The sequence below is a fragment of the Grammomys surdaster genome, unplaced genomic scaffold, assembly GCF_004785775.1.
Source record: "Grammomys surdaster isolate TR1022 unplaced genomic scaffold, NIH_TR_1.0 242, whole genome shotgun sequence".
In the NCBI taxonomy this organism is placed as follows: Eukaryota; Metazoa; Chordata; class Mammalia; order Rodentia; family Muridae; genus Grammomys; species Grammomys surdaster.
Genome location: NW_021604687.1, coordinates 3,253,348 through 3,274,615, shown reverse-complemented (window position 1 = coordinate 3,274,615; position 21,268 = coordinate 3,253,348). Strand labels below are relative to the sequence as shown.

General features: G+C 38.8%; 1 non-coding gene and 1 pseudogene across 1 annotated transcript; one reads left to right on the top strand and one right to left on the bottom strand.

Moving 5' to 3' along the window:
- Positions 1-1,475: 1,475 nt before the first annotated feature.
- Positions 1,476-1,996, top strand: LOC114626998 (annotated as a pseudogene).
- A 6,150-nt stretch (positions 1,997-8,146) lies between these two features.
- Positions 8,147-8,278, bottom strand: LOC114627122. Its single transcript, XR_003712334.1, has one exon. It is a non-coding gene; the product is annotated as a small nucleolar RNA SNORA17 (small nucleolar RNA).
- Positions 8,279-21,268: the final 12,990 nt, after the last annotated feature.

The window sequence follows — 21,268 nt, the reverse complement described above, 5'->3', positions numbered from 1 at the left end:
CCATCACTGAGGGAAGTTATGGTAAGAACTCAAGCAGGACAGAGATGTAGGGGTAGGAACTGATGGATAGGCCTTGAAGGAGTGCTGCTTACCAATTTGCTTCTCAAATCTTGCTCAGCTTGATTCCTTATAACACCCAGGATCCCCAGTTCAGGGATAGTACTTCCCACAGAGATCTTGGCTTTCCTACATCAATCAAAAAAATAAACAATAAGCTTGTTCAGAGGTCAATCTGATGGAGACATTTTCTCAGTTGAGATTCTCTCTTCTCAAATGACTCTAACTTGTGTCAAATAGACAAAAAATTAGTCAGTAGAGATGCTGTTACAAATAATAGACTTTTCTTTTCTCTGGTAAAGTACTATAATATTATAGACATATGTACCACTTCTTCTTTAGCCTACTTGTCTACTGATGGTCGCATCCATAATTTGCAATGAAATTAGTATAAGAGAACAAGTGTCTTTTTGATATAGTGATTTTATTCCCTTTGGCTATAGTCACAGTAGTATTATAGCTGGGTCACAATAGGCAAATGATTTATCCTTTCTATATCACCATCTGCACTTGTGAATTTTTGATGTTTTGAGAGTGGCCATTCTAATGGATATGACTTAGTACTTAATACTGATACCTGTTTCAATTTGGATTTTCCTGATGATTAGTGATATTGAACATCTTCATATACCAGTTGTACGACTGCAAGTCTGTAGAATAACATTGGGCATTACCAGCTATATCTGGCACCTGTGTCCTTGAGCTTTGTTCACTGTCCTTTCATTAACTAGATTTAAAATACTCACATGGATAAAATAACCTTCTGGCTTGAAATATTTTAAAGTAAATGTTAAAGTCTTTTATTTACCAAAGAGTAAATCTTAGTTGGCTTGAATTTTAAATATTTGACTGTGTATGGGTATCCCTAATGACTGGGCATTCCAGGAATCCACTAGATTGAATACATAGAGCACAGGTATTGATCTAATGCCTACGTCCATTAAAGCTACACTTTTTTTTTTTTGCAGGTTAATAAATCTGTGTAATCAATTAAAACAAACACTTCCATTCCATGACAGAGATTTAAGCAGAGTAGTATGGACCACAAAGAGAAAGTAGCCTACTTATCTGACACCATATGAATCTGATGGGAGAACTTCACTTAAAATTTAAATTTTGTATTACTCGATCCACCTCTATTATTTGTGTTTCTAGAAACATATTCAACACAATAGCAGGAAAACAAGTTTTCTTCACAGTGGTTTTCCTTGTCTCTACATAATTATATTGCTTCTCATTTTTACATAGCTGCCATTTGTTCTTTCATGTACTCAATAAATATAACTGAGCTCTGGTGATGAGCTAGAGCCTGTTCTGTAATTAATAGTGGTAAAGTCATTATTTAAGAAATTCTTCCCTTGGGTGAATAAGGAATCCAAGAGTTGGCCTACCTCTTCTTTTCTCAGGCTGCCAGGAAGATGGAGGACATTCAGATGGAGCATTCTTACCAAAAGCAGCCTATAATCTTTTAAAACAAGAAGCCTGTTTTGCTGGGAGAAAACAGCAAGGAAAAACTCCCTCAGTACTACAGAAACATTGATCTAGGCTTCAAGACGCCCTAGGAGGCCATCAAAAGGACCTACATAGGCAAGAAATGCCCCTTTACTAGTAATGTCTCCATCCGAGGTCAGATCCTGTCTGGTGTCATGATGAAGATGAAGATGCAGAGAAGCATTGTCATTCTACGGGACTATCTCCATTACATCCAAAAATACACTTTGAGAAGTGTCACAAGAACATGTCTGTGCTTCTGTCCCCTGTTTCAGGGATGTACAGGTTGGCGATATTGTCACTGTTGTAGAGTGCAGGCCCCTGAGCAAGATGGTTCGATATCAATGTGCTCAAGGTCACCAAGGCTGCTGGCACCAAGAAGCAGTTTCAGAAGTTCTATGGGGACCTCGGCCAACACCCTAGCACAAATAAAGTTATTTCCAACTAAAAAAAAAGAAATTCTTCCCTTTGGTCATCTAACTGTAATCCACATTTCTCAATGTGATGATCCAGCTCTGTGTTGACTGGCCCTGCTGACCTCATGAACACACATTTTCCAACACCTCCCAGTAGAATTAACTGTGCTGCTTGGCTCTACCTCATCCTTTGTGTTCACATTTCTGGGAGTGTTGCTTATATTTGTTTATCTGGCTCTCTCCTCCTTATCTATTTTAAACTCTTCTCCTCTAAGAAAGAGAGATTGCAAAATAAGCATGGTTCCCAAAGAATAATTAGGATGACATTCTTTAAATCAACAAGCAAAAACTAGCTTATGTTCTGTATGTATACCAAAAAGGAAGGCTGCATGATGAGATTAACAGAAATATTTTTCAATTATTAGAAAATAGATGTTGTTGTTGTTTTTGTTTAAGTTTTAACACAGAGCCTTTCTGTGTAGCAACGGCTGTCCTGCAACTTAATATGTAGACCATGCAGGACTCAAACTCACAATGATCCATGGTTCTCTGCATCTGAGTGAAGGGATTAAACTTTTTTTTAAAACAAATCTTTCTTGCATTTTCTACAACTTTTCTTTGAGAGTCATGAACTTGATTTCACAATGGGAATGTCAGCCTTTTTTAATCAGGTAGAGTACAGGACGGAAATGGAAGTAACAAGAAAAATACATAAAAAAGAAAGTTCTAGAAAATTGAACAAACACAACATGTGTGCTTGATAAACATCGCATCAGGTTAGTAAGCTTGTTTTTATTCCTTCATAATAAAATTCATCTACAAGATTCCCATCCATAGCCAACCTCAGTTAATTACTGTGTTGTTTGTAGCCGCTCCTCAACAGGGTCAGTTCAAGTAATTAGATGTTTTACAGTCTTTAGAAAGTTACTTTCATTCTTCTTGGACCATCGATATCAGATGCAATGTGCATGAGTGAGGAGACATCACGAGTTATAACATGATTCTAGAGTCAGTGAAGTGAAAAACTGAGGTAGTTAAGAAGATAACTCACACATAGTTTCATGTCCCTGAATACCCGAGAGCAATAATTTTTGTCAGAATTACTTACAAAAAAAAAAAAAGTCTTAATTTTGACATTTAACCAGGACAGAAACATTCGGAAATTATTTGCTCTAAGAAGCTAGGTAGATATTTAAGAGTTGTCACACTTCGTTTTAGGGGTAAAAGCCTTTCTTCAAATCATCTCTAAAGTAAAGAATTGATGCTGTAGTCTTTGAGTATCAGTATGGCAAAGTACAAAGAACAGAATTTAGAAACACAAACAAAGCCAGGCTTAAAATTCATAGAGAAGCTCTTTTCCTGTGAATAGTAGACAGACATCCACCTGAGGGATCTATGAAACAGGCAGAGCATGGATTGGTAACTAAGATCGGAATTTGCAGTGCATTAGCCCTCTCTGAACTAAACACTGGGGAAATGAGTTTGACTCTTGCAAGTGAAAACAATCTGGAATATGCAAAAAAATCATAGCACATTTCTGAATAATTTACCGTCCAGCAGAGCTGGTTTGCATTGGATTGAATTAGTTAACATTTACAGAAAGAATGGAAGCCTAACAGGGGTTGAGAATGTCAGAAGCATTTCTCATGATTACATTTTCCTGTGGGTATTCAAATTTAGCCAACAATTTACAAGTATTGTTCAAGGAGGAACGTCAATGTGGAATGATTGGATGAAGAATTTTGTGTGAAGGAGATTTAGTACACTCAGATTAGGAATTAGGCTGAGACCAGTGCCCTCAGACTCTGGATGCTTAGTCCCTTGTTTGGAGTGCATGATAGTCACATAACTTATTGTTATTTGGAATCATGTTAGGTCACCCTTTAGCAACATACACAGATGTCACGTGAAGACTGAGTATTTCAGTCTCTGTGGTCATTATTTCTTATGGCAAATTCATAAACTGATATTTTAGTTTTCCATTTCAATTCTGTGTGCTTAACCTATATTACCCTGCCTAAAGGATGGGGTTGCTCTTGTTTTGCTGGAGAAATTAGCAAAACTTAGAGTTATGGGGAATAAAATCACCAAAGCTGTGAAAGTCATTAGTTAGGGAAGTCCATGGTGATTAGCTAGCATCTTACTTTTATGTGATAATTTGACATCACTTTGTTGCTACAATGATCATTTTTAATCTCACATCCTCATAACTCAATAAGTATTTGCTGCATCCCTGTCCAACCTTAAGGAAACGTGTTTGGTTGATGTCTTCCTGAAGGTATTACATGTGTGCCAATCACATGTTTTGGAGTTCACAGGAAACATAGATGAGAAAATGGTGTCAGGAAACAAGAAATAGAAAAAAAGCCCAGCAACATCTAAAATAGCAAGCAAATTAGTTAAGACTACTGACAATTAGGACTCAGTATAAATGGGAAACTCAAAGACAATATAATCAATGTCACCAAGTTACTCATCTCTCTGTCACCACAGAAAGAAATGTGTATGTTAATCCTCTAATTGCCACATCTTTTTAATTGAAAACTGCTTCTTGATACATTGACTTATGGCATTGCTGGAATTCTGGTGTCTGATATCCTGGAATATACTTGTCGATGAGAAATATGAACTGAGAAATGGAGTGTCATAGTGTAGCATGATGAATGAGCCAATTGATGTTGTCTCGTGATACATAAAACATTCCACACTCTCAAAATATTGATAACGACTGGACATAACTCTAGTGAGTTTCATTCCATCTCAGTGGTAAAAGTGACGAAACACTCATCTTTGTGATTCAAATTTGCCTCCAGCACTTAGAAAGAAGTGAAGGCAAATCTGAGTGGCAATCACCAATCCCCTGTGTTCTCATGTGACTGGAAAAATTGCAGCAACTCATTTTATCATACCAGTGCTAATTTAGAATATACTACATCCTTGCCTTGCAGGCACACTCTGTTCTAACAGAAATCAAATGTAAGAGTCTGCCAGCAACCTCAGTTTAACTCGAGCAAGGGTGCTGGATGAATCATATGTCCAAATTTCTCAATAATTCAAGTGCCAGCAGCACCACATTTGTTACAAATTCTCAGTTTTGTTTGAGATTTCTAAAGACACCTCACCCACCCATATTGGTGAGAAATCCAACATCAAGCTACTTGGAAGACATTTGGTATAGTTTTCTTTCTGATTTCCTGCATGATGCAAGAATTCTTGCAGGACAGGGGAGTAGTGGGAAAAGTTATGAAGTGGTATTTCCCAGGCACCAAAAATCAAACAAGAAAAGGAACACTGTGTACCTTTGCTGGTTATCCATGCTTTTCTTAGGTGTATGATACATTGAAATTTTATGGTGCTATTAACTGGGGTTGATTCTCCTTGTTTAGTGCTTAGCCAATGACTTCCAGCCTTCAGAGGTAGATCAGCCTCAGTCCCTTACACCATTTCCCACGGCCACAATTACCAGTAAATCCTATATTCCTCTTACTCTCTACTACAGAACCCATCAGTTATTGGTTCTTGTTCACTTTAACCCAAAACTAAACTCAAAAGTGACTTCTGCTTTCTTGTTCTAGAAGGAGAAAGCTCAATGACGTCATTGAGTCAACCTTGGTTTTCTTTTTCTTTTTTCTCCTTTTAACTTTACATTGGATCTTTGTGAATTTCACATCATGCATCCCAATCATACTCATCTCCCTCTCCCCTTATACATACCCTTCTACCCTTGCAACCTCTCCCCTAAACAGAAAAAACTATCTTGTGGAAGTTGCATTGTATCACAGTGTGCCCCACAGTATTCCCTTTTTTTCATACTTTGCTTGCAAAAAGTTCATTGCAATAACTCATTATACTGAAACTTCACTTGGACTCCTCTCAGACATCCTGTTGTTGTCCTGTGTCATGGTGATCCTGTAGTTTTGGATTTGTAGAACAGGCCCCTTCAGGCAGTCCAGCAGTTCATCAATGGGGTAGATGTGGGTAGTGGGCCAGTGGGGTAATTTCAAAATCCTCAATGTGGACCTGAGAGGTATCTGAGCTTGCGAGTCCACTAATGCTCCTGCTTTTGTGCCCTCAGGGCCTGCTCACCTATAACCCTGGCAACCAGAACCAGCTCTATGCTGCTGCTCAGGAAAGGTGCAGGGCCTGCTCTCCTGAGTGTTACAGTTGGTGATGGATATGGTCAGTTCTCCCACTCTCATGACCCTAGGACAAGCTTTCTGGCCTGCTGTAAGTGGTGAGGGATGAGGGAGGGGAGGAGGGCATCTCTGAGCCACTGCCCATCAGACAAGAAGCAGAGCAGGATCTCCCACACTCTTGCCTTCAGGCCTGGCTCACCTGCAACCCCCACATCCAGATCTAGCTCTACTGTGCTGTGCAGTCATGATGCAGGGCCTGCTCTCTTAAGTGCTACAGCAGGTGAGGGACACAGACAGTTCTCCTGCTTTCATGATCTTAGGGCCAGCTCTCCCGCTCTCCTGTATTATCCGGTAAGAGATAAGGATTGAAGAGAGCGTCTCTCCCTCATCCATGCTGCAGCCCAGCCGAGAAGTTGTGGGGTCAGCTTTTTCATTCTCACCCACCTTGGGGCTACCTCACCCATGCCCCTGTCATCAGGGTCAGCTCTGTTGTGCTGCTCAGGTGAGATACAGGACCTGCTCTCCTGAATGCTGTAGCAGGTGAGCGGCAGGAACAGCTCTCTTTCTCTCATGACCTCATCAGAGCCACCTCTTCCAAAGGTAAGGGCAAAAGGAGGGAATGGGATCACTTCCTTGCTGATACCATTGCACAGCAGACAAAAGGTAAGGATGTATCTCCCCCACTCATGCCCTCAGGCCAGGTAACCCTACCACTCCCACATCCAAGATGAACTCTACTATACTTCCCAGGTGAAGTGCATGGCCTGCTCTCCTGAATGCTGCAGCAGGCGAGGGGCAGGGCAGCTTTCCCTCTCTGACAACCTCAGGGTCAACTCTCCTGCCTGCCATAGATGGCAAGGGGTAACGGGGTGCATCTCTCCCTTGGCCATATAACTGCAAGGCAGACAAGTAGCAGAATCAGCTCTCACATTCTCCTGTCCTCAAGATCAGCTTACCCTACACCACCATTACCACCAAGGTTAGCTCTAATATGCTACCCAGGTGAGGTAAAGAGTTTGCTTTCCCAAGCTGATGAGGGGCAGGAGCAGCTCTCCTGCTCTCATGACACCAGGGCCAGGTCCCCTGCCTTCTGTAGGTGGTGAGAGGTTAGGGGAAAGGAAAGCACCTCTCCATTATCCACACTACTACAGAGGAAAGGAGTGGGAGGGCCAGCTTTTCCATGCTTGTATCTTCAGGGCCAGAGCACCAATAACTCCCAAAATATGCAAGCCCACTCTCCTGAGTACTTCAGTTGCCCAGGGGTAGGAGTCAGCTCTTGAGCTCTCATGCCTCTTAGGGCCAGCTCTCCCATCACATCCAGGTGAGGGCAAGGGCTAGTTCTTCACAGCCTTCAGACCTCAGTATGTCCCCAGGTAGCAGGCAAGACCAAGGATATCCTCCTAGCTTTTGGTGGTAACAGACCCCTGCTGCTACAGGGCCATCGACCTAGGCATGACTTTCAGTGATAGCACAGGCCCTGCAGGACCTTACCGTGGTCCCAGTTGGCATCACTGGCTACTTACATCAGTCTGTTCCTCACTACCCTTGAGAGATCTATAGTTCTGCCTCTCTTCGTTGTGCCTACATCATTCTGTTCCTCTCTCTCTCTCTCTCTCTCTCTCTCTCTCTCCTTTTTCCACGGTTTACTTGCTCCTTTAAGTGGCACCCAGGGTCTCTGAGTGTCTGGAGACTTTTCAGGTATGGTCTTGGGAGTGCTATGCCCTGCTTATGCTGTATACCACAGGGCAGGAGTCATCTCTGGCATGGTCTCCCAGCCCCCACCAGGCCTGGATAGCACTGGATTGGTTGCCCTCTCAGGCTAGTTTCCCCTTGAGGCCACTTGGTGCCAGTCAGGTGGTAGTCTAGAGCTTGCTCCTTTCCCTGACTGCCCAATTGGCCCCTTGCAAGGGTCAAGGGTTATCTGTCTCAATCCCCGGACACCTAGTGCTATTCTGATGGTCATCTCAGTGTTCTCTCTCTCTCTCTCTCTCTCTCTCTCTCTCTCTCTCTCTCTCTCTCTCTCTCTCTTTCTCTCTCTCTCTCTCCTCTCTCAGGCTACTAATCATTCAGATGTTCATAGATTAGAACACTTAGTGTAGACATAGCTTGTCTCCTCTCTGCCACCTACTGACACACGTGTGACACAGCAGCCATGCCAGCAAGGCCTCTAGGGGCAGGCAAGACCTTTGCTATTTTCAACCTCCTGTTGTTGACCTATTAACTAAGTGAAGAAAAGTAAATCAATGTAAAGGATGCTAGAAAAGTGACAATTCCAAACCACTCACCACTACTGAAAACAGTATAAAGAGATGCAGTATGGTGGCACATACTCTTACTCCCAGTTGTTTGGGAGACTGGTATGGGAGAAACAAATGAACCCAGGAGTATTTGACTAGCCTGCACATCAAAGTGAGACTCCCATTAAAAATAATAATGGTGATAATAATAATCAATAATAGTAATAATAAAATCAATGACAGACATACCTGTTTCTAAACTACAAAAAAATAAAAAATAAATAAAACTTCTTCCAAAAGATATCAAGCTCTAATGACTCACTTGTATGAGAAGTTTTTTGAAGTGTTTTTGCCCTCATTTTGTGGATATCTGATGTTACTCAGATTTCAAGACTCAGATCCCCGCTCCTTGATCCTCATCAGCTAACTTCACCTTAGTCAGACAGCAGTTCATGTGACACTCAGAGACACAAATAATTCACAAAGATTTTCCTCTTAGATGTATCACTTTGAAGTGTGAATCACATTCGGTTAAGAGCTCTGTTGAGTCTCCTTTGAGGCAGCCACAGTGAAGTGAGTGATCTTCCCTTGATGGAATGAGGATTGTTTCGAGAACTCCACTGAAAGCTTTTTTGGTTTCGTCAACAATTGAAATGTGAGCATATAGGGAAAAAGTATTAGCATTTGTTCTCTACCTTAACTTTTCTATCCCAGAGAAGGGTTGTCAAAAGGACTTTCTAAAAACACACTTCATATTCTACAAGTCTAATCTGTTGAATATGGTAGGCCTAGAGAATCAGAATTTTAAACAGTGATCTGTTTTTCATAATCTTTATGAATAATACATTACTGGACCTGCACTCTTATATGTGCACCATAGTTTTCCAGAGGTCATTGGAAGCTATCAGTCACCCCTGCAGACCTAGTAGAGAAACAGATATGAAAATTCATCTGCTTTTATTAAGTTTTTATTAAAGATTTTTTTAAAGAAAATTCTTGGAAAATTTCACACATATACTTAATATAATACATCCATACTTCATTTCTCTCCTTCAATTATTCTTGGATACCCCACAACGCACTGCTTTGCTAGCTTCATGTCTGTTTGTTTTCTTTTTTAAGCTCATTGGCTCCAATTACTACTGAACTTATGTTCATAAATGGGTCATCCAATGGAGAATCAGCAGTCTACCAGGGGTCACATCTTTAAAGACTGACTTTCTCTTCCCAGAGTAGCTGTTAACTGTCAATAGTTCTTCAGCTATGGATGGATCCTTGAGATCTCATCCCCTATCTGTGCTGGAACATTTATTGGCTTGATGTTGTGGAGGTAACCATAGCTGCTAACTTCAAGAATACAGTAGCCGTATCATTTCATGAAGATACCGTTTTACAGCATGCCTCTCCCTTCTATTTAAAGGTAAAAGCAGGCTGGCAACATCCTATAAAACACTTTTTGATGCTATCATGCATCTTCTTAAACAATCTTATTTTGTGGAACTATCAAACCATTTTGTCAATGCTGTAATAAAAGTACTGGCTTCATCTAATGAGTAGTAAATGGAGTTTGAGAAATAAACATTAAAGCCAGGGTATTAAACCATGTGGTAGCTTGGATATTCAAATTAAATGATATCAACTTGATTGCAAGCACAATTTCTGTCAATTATACTACCATTTAAGATACATTCAGGTGTAAATGATACTTCAATTCTAGTGGAAAGATTGTAATTTTCTAATAACGCTTCTTAGGTTAAGAAAGTAATCTACTTATTAGTTGAAATTTATGTGTCAATCAGCTTAGGTTATACTGTGATAACAAACAATCCTGGCATACCTGGAACATCAAACACCTAAGATTACTTTTTCTGTTTTCTCTGGGTCTATCTTGAACTGTCCTGGGGATTCTGGGCTGTGTTTGGGACCCAGTTTAGCTATGTACGATGTTTATCCTTTACAGCACCATTGCTCATTGCTGCAGAGAAAAAAATGCCACTCAAAGGCAGGAGCTTTCCTACTTACTTGAAAATAGACAGAGTGTGATAGCCATACTCAGAAGTAGGAGGGTAGAGATATTCTGCTAAGTGTTCCCCTGAAAATATAAGTGACAAAAGCAAGCTGGAGCTACTAGATTTGAAGAAACCGGACTTGAGCGCTAATGCCTTTTACAAAATATTAAGAAACATTGTCTGAAGCATAATGAAGGCTTATACTAAAGGCAGTTAAATTGAAAATTATCACTTTGCTGACTTTTCTGGTTAACATCCCAAAGACGGCTCAGATTCACATAGCTCTTATATTGAGCTCTTACATTCCAGTTCACAGAAGAACCCTAATGAAACCACCCTGTGGAAAGAGCAAAAGGCAGTTAACTTTTTAGTTGAGAAGTTGTCCCAGGCTGGGCTTCCCAGTAAATAGACTGTAGAACAGATACTTGTTTATAGAAATGGCACCATCTACAAGAGAGTGAAGGAATTAAGACTGAAGAGGATGAAGTGTGACTTGTGCTGCAGTAACGCAGAGCTCATCTCCTTGGGAGACTAGAACTGGATGACACCTAAGGAGCATTCTAGGTTATATTATAGGATCCAGGTATAACCTTGGGTCACATTCAATGCTTGAAGTATAATTCCCAGAGAGGGACCAGGCTGGGAGCTGTAACTAGTTAGCAAACTCCTGCAGCCAGAGAAACTAAGAAATGAGCTTTTATCATGAATGGAGGGGCCTGAGCAGTTCCCTGGGGCGGTCATTTTAGCAATGCAGAATGGGCAAAGCTGTAAAACCCGAAAATTTAGGACTATAGTTTCTCCTTATTTTTCATCAAATCCCTTTTCAGTTTGAAAAGTAAGTAAGCTAATGGAAATCTTTAATGTTGAATGTTCTAACATGTAAACAGTGGCATTTATAGAAACATGAATCATTTATACTTAAGGTAAGTTATTTTCTCTGGCCTCTGTCATTCTCATCTGGAAGTAATTGACTTCCTATGAATCACTAATGTATCAAAATGTTAGGCTTGGTTGCAAAACACAGTCATGACAATCACCTCAGAAATAATTTTTATATCTTAGATTACATAGTGTATCTCCCTGAGCATTTTTTAGGGTTATTTCAATCACCTGTGGATAAAAGGGGTATATTTTGTGGAGCAAGAACTTGTCATTCGGGTTGTGGAGAGAGATAATTTAGATAATTTTTTGAATGTGTGTGTGTGTGTGTGTGAGAGAGAGAGAGAGAGGGGGTGGGTGGGGAGAGTTTAATGATACATAGAACTGTACTATTTATAAAACTAAGTACATTTACATAAATTTGATGCTTGCTATGGATATGTCAAGCCAGAATTTCATTCTGATGTGCCTTCAAGGAAATTTCAATAAAATAATTTCGATGCAGCCCCTAAATGACTACAGCATTCCTATAATGCACTGGTTATGATTTGTTTCAATTTTCCTATCTTTTGCATTTTGGAAACATCTTTCTTGTAACTATTTCCCCAGAAGATAGAACAAGTGAAACTGGTTTGTATTTCAGTAGAACATGAAAGGTAGCTTCTGTTTGAGGTTATCCTTCAATACAGCTTTACAATGAGAATTACTCAACTCATCCTCCAATGACAGCTCCTGGATCCTCTGTATCAATGTGTCTTCTGAAGCAAGGACATGATGGAAAATGAGAATGGACTGCCACTTTTCAAAAACCAAAATCTTTTCCCATATCTTATCTTATATAATCCGATTTTGAGAACTATCTCTTATCCTGATTTCACGAATTGAAAAAACAAAGAAAGAGAAATTAGAAAAATATTAAAGAAAGCATAATAAAATTTGGGGGGCTAGAGAGTTGACTCTGTTGTTAAGAGGTCTGGATGCTCTTCTAGAGAACCCAGGTTCTACGGGTTCTAGAACCCATCTGATGACTTATAACCATTTGTAACCCCCAGGGTTTCTAATGTCTTCTTCTGGCCTCCGCAGGCACCTGGCAATCATGCAGTACACAGACATACATAGGTGCAAAACAGTTGTATACATTAAAAATAAAGGGAACATTTTAAGTATTTTTAAGGTGCCACTGGATGAAATATTACCTTCTTTTGACATATCGAGTGATCCTATAGTATATAAAGGTGTTTGGGATTCAGATTTAGACACATGCTCACACTCATTCATTTAAAGGCCCGTGAAAAGGACTTAATACTGTTAATCCATTTAGGAGATTTATTTATTTTATTATTTTATGTGTATGGTGTTTTTCCTGTGTGTGTGGCTGTGTAGTACATACTTGCAGTGGGTCTCCTGTATATGTGTAACTACAGCTACAAATAGTGCTTTGCTGCCGTGTGATTTCTGGGAATCAAATTTCTTTGGCAATCAATCCATTGGAAGAGTATCAAGGGCTGTTACCCACTAAACCATCTCTCCTACCATAGGACTTAATATTTCTGAGCCTTGCATGTTTTATCTAGAAAATGCCAAGTACTACTTACCATCTATCTATCAACTACAAGTCTGCCTATCACTCATCTATAACATACATTTCTATGCGTTTTCAGACCTAACATTACATAGTCAACTTGCTATATAATAAGTTATTTAACATTTGAATGAAATGATTGTGCCCATCCCTCCACCTACTTATTACAAATCCTATTGACACCAAGGCAATCACTCAGAAACTCTAGGTGGGAAAAGTGAAATGCTTGAATTTGGTTGGTATATATCTTTGTAACTCAGCCTGTTCCTCCCATGTCTTTTTTTTCTCAAGCAAGTTTTGACAATAAGAATATCAAATAGTCTCCTTTAGTCATCACAAAGAAGCCCTAGGAATATTCCAAATATTGTATGTTTTCATCTCCTTCTATTACCTGGACCATTTTGTGTAGATTATATTCCTCACCATGTGAGATAATTTTAATTAAAGCTGATAATTCTGGGGTGCCTTCCACATGCTCGCTGATGGCTGTGATATAAATGGCTATAATAAACAGACCATCTAATATTGACAGAGACTACAGCTGCATCTGCTAATTAGGATCACTAAAGGCTTGGAGGGCAAGAGTTCTCATGTGACATTTGTTTAATTAAAGCGTTTGTCTGCCTTATTGAAAAGGATGAAATATATTTTACTTTAAGTGTGCTGAAAACAAACATAGGCTTTAGAATTCTGAACATTCCACAATAGTCTCTCCTGGGCTCCCAGAAAAGTTTAGTAAAAAATAAAATATTTTTTTCATAATACCAGTTATGTAATGGTTGCTGCCCCTTTAAGCAAACTCGATAACTTAGTCTATTTGCAAATACAGTATGTGCATGTGCATTTGATTGGCTAATAAACTTTAAGGAATAGGTTCAGAGAAGAATAGACATGGACTGGAGCGATGAGCATAGAGCCACTCAGCAATGGAGTAGGGCACTGGCTGATAACACCAGGGCGGAACACTGTGAGTGGTCAAAAGACAAAGCACATGCTCATTATCTTGACAGTAAAGCCTTCATGAGCTTGGCTTAGTCAAACCTCATAAATATGTCATTACTTAAACAATAATTTTTCATCAAATTTTAAGCAAAAAATAAATCAAAGTACCATTGAGATAAAGATCTTAGAACTCAAAATGAACATAATTGATCCAAATAAATTCTCATTTTCCAATGTGAAAAACTTAAGCTTGAACCACATGATACTGAAAAATATGGGGTAATATATAGCCATGGACAGATTAACAGTGTAGGATGAGAAAACATAGTACAAATTTATTCTTTTTAATGACCTGGACATTGTGAGTGTGTGTGTGTGTGTGTGTGTGTGTGTGTGTGTGTGTGTGATTTTTATGTGTGTGTATATTATAGCACACATACATATGTACATATGTGTACATATCTGTAAATATGCTTACACACAGAAAGTATGTTAGACAAGGAAAAAGAGTAAAGTGGAAGAAATAAGATGAAAAGGAAAGGGCAGAACTACAAGGGTGCTTTGTGGCATGAACACTCATATAAGAAGCCAGTAAACAGTTACAGAATATAATTTTCATAGTGAAGTTTACACCCAAACTCTTTTCTGACCATGAGACCAAGCAGAACCAAAAGCAGAGGATAAGAAGCCATGGGTCAGGAGTATGAGAATGTGAATTTATTTGGTAGGCAGTGTTACCATAACTCATAATTGTTATGTTAATTATCCTCTTCAATACCAAAACAAGCTGAATTCTCTTGATACCCCAAGCATGTCTTAGCATTATTACAATTCTATCTGAGACCTTATCAATTCCCTATATCCATGCCAGCATTTATCTCATGGCGGACATGGGTCTATCTATTATGCATTGGCTTTGTACCAATAAATTCTCAAAGATGGAAAGAATTCATGTTTAGTAATATTGCATTTGATAAACAACTTCAGCAAAGTGGGTGGGTATAAAATTAACTCAATGAAATCAGTAGTCCCCCTTTATACAATTGATAGATGGGCTGAGAAAGAAATAGGGAAACAACACCCTTTACAATAGCCCCAAATAATATAAAATATCTTGGTTTAACTCTAACCAAGCAAATGAAAGATCTGTATGACAAGAACTTAAACTCCCTGAAAAAAGAAATGGAAAATGATATCAGAAGAAGGAAAAAAACTCCCATGCTCATGGGACAGTAGGATTAACACAGTGAAATGGCCATCTTAACAAAAGCAATCTAGAGATTCAGTGCAATTCTCATCGAAATTCCAACACAATTCTTCACAGATTTTGAAATAGCAATCCTCACCTTAACATAAAACAAAACAAACAAACAAAAAAGCAAACACAAACACAAAAAAAACCAGGGTAGCCAAAACAACCCTGAAGAATAAAAGAAGTTCTGGAGGAATCACCATCTGTGACCTCAAGCTGGACTCAAGAGCAATGGAGAAATAGTGATAAAAAACACATGGTATTGATAAAGAAACAGACAAGTTGATCAATAAAATAGAGTCAAAGATCCATAAATAAACTCACACACCTACGGACACTTGATTTTTGAAAAAGAAGCCCAAACTATACAATGCAAAAATGAAAGCATCTTCAATAAATGGTGCTGGTCTAACTGGAAGTCTGCACCTAGAACAATGCAAACAAATTCATATTTACCACCCTGCACAAAGCTCAAGTCCAAGTGGATCAAGAACCTCCACATAAAACTAGATAGAGTAAATCTAGTAGAAGAAAAAGTAGGAAATAGCCTGAATGCATTGGCACAGGAGGAAATTTCCTGAACAGACCACCAATGGCTCAGGCTCTAAAATAAACAATTGATAAATTGGACCTTGTAAAACTAAAATTTTTCTGTAAGGCAAAGGACACTGTCAATAGCGCAAAACGACAGCCTACAGATTGACAAAAGATCTTCACTAAATCTTCAATAACCCAACAGAGGGCCAATATCCAAAATGTATAAAGAATTCAAGAAATTAGACTCTAACAAACCAAATAACCCAATAAAAAAAATGGGTTACAGAGCTAAACAGAGATTCTCAACAGAGAAAATCTCGAACAGCTAAAAACCACTTGAAGAAATGCTGAATATCCTTAGCCATAAGGGAAAATCAAATCAAAATAACCGTGAGATTCCACCTTACACCAATCAGAATGGCTAAGATTCAAAATTCAAGTGACAGAACATTCTGGTGAGGATGTAGAGAAAGGGGAATGTTCCTCCATTACTGGTGGGATTGCAAAAAAAAATCATTCTGGTGGTTTCTCAGAAAACTGCAAATAGTTCTACCTGAAGACTCAGCTATACCACTCCTGGGCATATAACCAAAAGATGTTCCACCATACCACAAGTACACATGCACCACCATGTTCATAGCAGCTGTATTCCTAATAGTCAGAAATTGGAAGCAACACAAATGTCCCTCAACCAAAGAATGATATAGAAAATCTGCTATATTTACACAATGGAATACTATTCAGCTATTAAAAATGGGGACATCAGGAATTTCACAGGCAAGTGGGTAGAACTAGAAAATATCTTTCTAAGTAACCCAGACCCAAATGACACACATGTACTCACGTATATGTGGATGTTAGCCAAAATGTTCAGAACACCCATAATCCACACCACAGACCCAAAGAACTTAATTAAATGAGAAGGAAGGCCCAAGTAAGAATGCTGGAATCCCACTTAAAAGGGGGAACCAAATGATCATGGGTAGCAGAGGGAGAGAGGAACCTGAGTGGGAGAGGGGAGGGGAATAGGGAACAGGATCAAGAATGGAAAGCGACAGGGGAAAGGCCCAGAGAGACCCTGGCTGTAATATGTGGAAATATGCTGCTGGGGTTGGGAGATGGAGGGAATCTCTAGAAAGTCCCAGAGTCCTGAGATAAAGAAGGCTGCCAGGGCTCAATGTGAGTGTCCTTAGCTGAAACACCCAGCAGTGGAGTTATGGAACCTGAAGAGACTACCATCAGTAGCCAGATAGGACCCTCCGTTGTGGGATGGGGACATAAAACCACTTACAAAACTTTTGACCAAAAATTGTTCCTGTCTAAAAGAAATGCAGGGGCAAAGATGAAACAGATTATAATGGAATGATTGACCAGTGGTGAGCCCAACTTGAGACCCAACTCCATTACCAAAGGTAACTTGGAGAAAAAAAAAGTTTTTTTTCTGTTACACTTCCATATTACAGTTCATCATCTAAAGCTGTCAGGACAGGAATCTTGAGACAGGAGCTGATTAAAGAAACCATGAAGGAGTACTGCTTACAGGCTTGCTCTTAGTCTGCTTTCATACAGAACCCAGAACTGTCAAAGTAGGGGTGTCCCACCCACAAGGGGGCTGTATCATCCTCCATCAGTCACTAATTAAAAACATGTCCTTTAGGCTTACCTGCCTATAGCTGGATCTTATGGAGACATTTTTGAAATTGAGATTCTCCCTTGTCAGATGACTATAACTTCTGTTAAACTGACAAAAAACTAGCCAGGGCAGTGACCAAATAGCTATTGAATTGAGGTATGGATAAGAGGACTCCTTGAGATTCTGAATAGGTTGCCTTAATAATCTTTTGTACATGGAATTAGAGTCTCTGCCATTTGTCCTTCTCATAACTCTTCCAATGTATCTAATTATTTTTGCACAGTAGCTTTCCTCTCCAAAGAAGATGTGGACTTTAATCCTTTGTAATCTTCTAGAAAGCTACCAGTACTAAAAGTTAGGACTTTTAACTTGCAAAGAAAGGGTTTGCTTGGATTAAAAAGGATTTTCATTAATAAGGAATCTGGGAAAATTCAAAGAAATTCCAGTCTTCTTGTCAACATATTACAGCCAGGGTCTCTCTGTCTATCTGCCTGCCTGTCCTCCTATTTGTCTGCCTGTTTGTATCTTTAGATCAGTGGTTCTCATCTTGCTGGTCATCACCCCCAAAAGATCATTGGAAAACATAGCTATTTACATTGTCATTAATAACAGTAGCAAAATTACAGTTATGGAGTGGCAACAAAGGTATTTTTTTTTAATGTAGATCACTACAAAATGAGGAATTATCTTAAAGGGTCACAGCATTAGGAAGGTAGAGAAACACTGTTCTCGATTGATGTTCTATGTCTAAATTACTCTGGTCCACACGTAAGGACGACTTTCTTTATACAGTTGTATAGTAACACATAATGAAGTATTGGGTGGTGATGATTGTAATATGATGTACTCTCTGTGACTAGAAACAGAGATGACAACACTGTAGCCTTTAATGTATAAATTGGACAAATCAACTTTGAAGAAATCCAACAGAATTTCAGGCTTATTAATTTAAAAGTCAGATAAAAGCCCCACTACAGAGGGCCCTGCCTTCTGTATCAATATCAGATTAGTTACAATTAAATACTGTGTGCTGAGAACTTTTTGAATGGCTTTGGGTTAGTTATCTTTTTACGTACTCTCAACAGTTTCATGAGGTAGCTGATATCATTATCCTCATTTCCTGCATATTAGCAAAAAAAAAAATCTAAAATACAATAGAGTGTATTAGAACCTGGAATTGCAGCTTATGGGTCTGTTACACCGATTTTCCAAGTTGGATTTCAATTTAATGGTAGTAGAAACCTCTTACGGTTTTAAATATATGCAGCTTAGAAATAATTTTAGATACTTTAGAGTTTTATTAAGGTCACTCAGATGATAAAATAGAAAATATTTCATGGTGCAAAGCTTAGTTCATAACTTTGCTAAAGAAATTAATAAGAATAACCCTGGCCAACTAATTTAAGTGTATATAACTTAAGGAAACCCAGAGATTATGGTGTCCCTGGAACCATTTGGTCATTTTGAAGAAGCTCAGTATTATCCTGATGTTGCTGCTGTTTCAGCCTGAAACTTTAGTCCTTTTCCTTTCATGTGAGATAAAAATCTAGCTTAATAGCTGGACTAAATTTGTGATATTTACTGACAGGATACCAAGCCTTGGGATGAAACAGCCTTAAGCTCAAAAAGAGAACTTTCCAGTATTCAACATTCCCAGGATCAAACTCTGAGAAATATGTGAGGCCAGAGTTTAGATGTCTTCATAGCACAAGCAGTCAAAAGAAGGAATTGTGTGCTGGAAATTATACATCCTAATGACTGCACCTGGGAGGGAGTTCAAGTAACTCAAAATTTGTCATTATAATTCAAGTTTTCATGGAGGCTGGAGAGATGGTTCAGTGGTTAAGAACACCTGCTACTCTTCCAGAGGACCCAGGTTCAATTCCCAGCACTCATGTAACAGCTAACATACGTCAATAACTCCAGTCCTGGAAGATCTGATATCCTCTCCTGTCTTTGAATACAGGTGGTTCACAAGGGAAAAAAAAACCTGTAAACACAGAATAAGAATAAATAAAAAATTCAAAGTAAAATATAATAATCATACAAGTTTTCATGTGTGGGTTAGTGAAAATTTTTCAAATGTTTGGTAACAGTTGACTTCTATACCACTTCTGTCTCTGGGATTTTACTCACCACACATATATATGACATATGACTCACATACATTCACATACATATATCTATATTTCAGTGATTAGTGATTTGCTTCGATATGTTGTATTTTTAAAGCAAATTGTTCACATAAGCATATTCTTTCTATGCACAGATGTAACTCAGAGTGTACTTCAGGTCCTTGTGATTACACTTTATGTTTTAAAAACCTCCAGGGTCTGCTCATGTCCTGCCTTTATAAAAGGCAGATTCAGGCCAAGAAAAAGAATGGACCTTTTATTTTTAATAGTCCAAGTTAGCTTTATGATATTTTAATCTATCTTTGCTTCTAAAAGACATGAAGAGAATACAGTTCTGCTCACAAGGGGTAAAAGTCCATCTTTTTCCCTTGGTAACCAGACTATTCAGAAGCAAGAAGGCTACTGGCCTAGATAGACTAATGTTGCCTAGTTACCTCCTTGACTGTACTTCCAGTGCTATTACTGCAACAGCACACTAGTATATAACCTCCAAATGACCTCTCCAGAAATTCTCTCCTTCATACTTCAGAATATCAGAGGCCATTGTGATGAGGTTTACATAACAATTATTCCTTACAGATTCTCTACCAAGACCCAGAAGTAAGACATAATCAAGTGATGTGAGTAAAGCAAGAATCTGTGGGGAAAATAAAGAGGGTTATTATTCACCACAAAAACAACCAAGGGGATTCTAGCACTGCTGTTCTTTATTAGAATTTGTAGTCATTTCCAAAACAAGTCATCCTAGACTGTTAGCATTATGACAAAGTCTAGTCTTGCAGAAGGCCTTTTGTAGGATGCCTAATTATTTTCTTTACCCTTGTTTATATTGACCAATGTTACACAATACTTCTTTTTTCAGCTTGGTAAGATAGTTCATGGGGAAAAGGCTTTGCAATGCAAATCTCATGGCATTGGTTTAATCCCTGGAACCTGAGTCAAGGTTGAAGGAGAGAACTGACTCCAGAAAGTTATCTTCTGACCTACACGCATAATTTCCTCCACCCACATATACACAAGTATAGACAGTAAAATAAAAAATAATTTCTTTTCTCTCTACTTGTATGTGCTAATAACAGCATGATAGAGAGTCCTCTGGAGAAATTAATTTCATTGCTTCTCTCAGTAATTGAGTCTAACTTCAGATGAAATTAAACTATGATTAAAAGTATGTAATTAATAGATGGCGATATTTGTACTAGTTTACTTAACAAATACTATTGAGCAAATAAGTTCATATTGTCAACTGTATTGGGTGTGAAAACATTATTAGAGTTTAATTTTTTTTTAAGATGTAGAATGTCAAAAGAGAACGTTGCTTCCTCTCAAAGAAAGAAGTTGAGTAAACACATTCACAGACTTGTTGAGTGGAGAAAATACAAACTGAGTACTGAGGCTCAGTGATAAAAGGAAGGAATCAATTGTGGACCCTCTGAGGGAGAGAGGTTAATTTTTAAGTGATGAAGCACAGATTTCCAATCTACTCCTGCTTGTCTTGACTTTTTCTGCAATCTCTTAAAAACTGAAGACAAAAGAGAAAACAAATTGCACAGCTTTCTCCATCAGATGGTCATGGTAAGACAATTGAATCAAGTCCCCCTGGCAGTGAGTCCTGAAGACATGCCTTCACTGGAAAATGGGAAGATTTCTCTCAAGAGACAGGTGCGTAAGACTTCCCTAAGTCTAGAGAACTGCAAAATGCCCGCCAGCACTCCTACTCTCCATTCAGAAGCAGTTTGGATAGATTTAAAATTCAATCCAGCAGGGTGAGGATGCTGCTGTTTGGTGGTAGTATGCTTACACAGGAACCTCAAGGTCTGGTTCAGACAGACAGACAGACAGACAGACACACGCACGCACACACACACACACACACACACACACACAAATGGAAATACACCTTCTCTATTAGCTTAAGAATGCAGATAAGACCTGTGATTCAGAAGGTGGCCTATCTGATGG